Source organism: Elephantulus edwardii, unplaced genomic scaffold (genome assembly GCF_000299155.1).
Source record: "Elephantulus edwardii isolate Elephantulus edwardi_28Jun2011 unplaced genomic scaffold, EleEdw1.0 scaffold00057, whole genome shotgun sequence".
In the NCBI taxonomy this organism is placed as follows: Eukaryota; Metazoa; Chordata; class Mammalia; order Macroscelidea; family Macroscelididae; genus Elephantulus; species Elephantulus edwardii.
In genome coordinates this window covers 8,088,765-8,089,912 of record NW_006399807.1, presented here as the reverse complement: position 1 = coordinate 8,089,912, position 1,148 = coordinate 8,088,765, and the positions used below count along the sequence as shown (strand labels likewise).

General features: G+C 37.9%; 1 pseudogene; it reads right to left on the bottom strand.

The window, feature by feature from the left end:
- The window catches only part of LOC102850572, a 23,887-nt pseudogene extending 23,129 nt beyond the window's left edge, over positions 1-758 (bottom strand).
- Between the last annotated feature and the right edge of the window lie 390 nt (positions 759-1,148).

The following is a 1,148-nucleotide window of genomic DNA, read 5'->3' as shown; positions in this document are numbered from 1 at the left end:
AAAGATAATGAAGCTTTGTCTTTCGTACTTTGAACACGTGGTTGGGAGGGGCCAGTCCTTGGGAAAAGACCTCATACTTGGAAAGGTGGAGGGTCAGTGTAGGCGAGGAAGACTCTCAACAAGATGGATTGACACAGTTACTGTAACAATGAGCTGAAGTACATCATAGATTTTAAACAGTGTGATATAACTGTCCATGCGGGCATTCACCCAAGCAAGGTGTTTATCAGCAGCTGAAATTAAATAAAGACAGGAAGAAAATTCTTGTACTTAAAGCCAAATCTTGGCAAGCTAGAAAGCAGAAAGGCAAATCCAAGGATGAATTTATTGAGAAAATGCAGGAGTGAATGTAACCTGTTGAACAACCACAGTTTAAGTAGATTTCTAGTTAATTGTTTGCTTTTTCCAAAATTTCCCTCTTGTGCAGAGTTCACTCTGTAAATCTGTCTTTGCATTTTTTATTTATAATTTTAAGAATAAAAATTGTAAATGTTTTCCACTTGCAAAACTCCCCCCCAAAACCAAGAAAAAAAACCCACATAAGAAAACAAACACAAATAAATGCTTCTGAAACTAAACAGTGTCTCGCATAGATAGGAAACTTGTAAGCTGTCCAAACTTACCTCATACCTCCAGAGTCCTCCACTGTCATTGTTTTGTTCAAAACAAATCGGCTCAAGTCCCTCTTCCAAACAGCTCTTAATGGCACCTAGTCCACTGACTCCAGCTCCAATCTCAGCAATTCTTTTAACTCCCATGGTCTCTGTTACCACAAAATCAAAGGGACCAACCAATTATTCCTTTTCGGATAAAATCAGATTTTTATTTCCAGTTAGCTAAGTGAAGGCATCACATTTTCTTAAATGGTTTTTAGTTTCTCTAACTTCCAACTTTGTTGTTGGTAGCTGTCATCAAGTTGACCCATGTGTTGGGTAAAATTGCTCCATGTGCTTGTCTTGGCTGTAATCTTTTTGGAAGTAGTTTGCCAGTGATTTTTCCACCCCCCTGAGTCACTGGGTAGGTTCAAATCTTGAGCCTTAAATAAGTGGTCAATAGCAAACTATTTGTACCATTCAGGTTTTTCACTTTGACATATGCGAGTGTAAATTTTTCTTGTAGTATTATCACCACAGGTACTTAATAAGGAA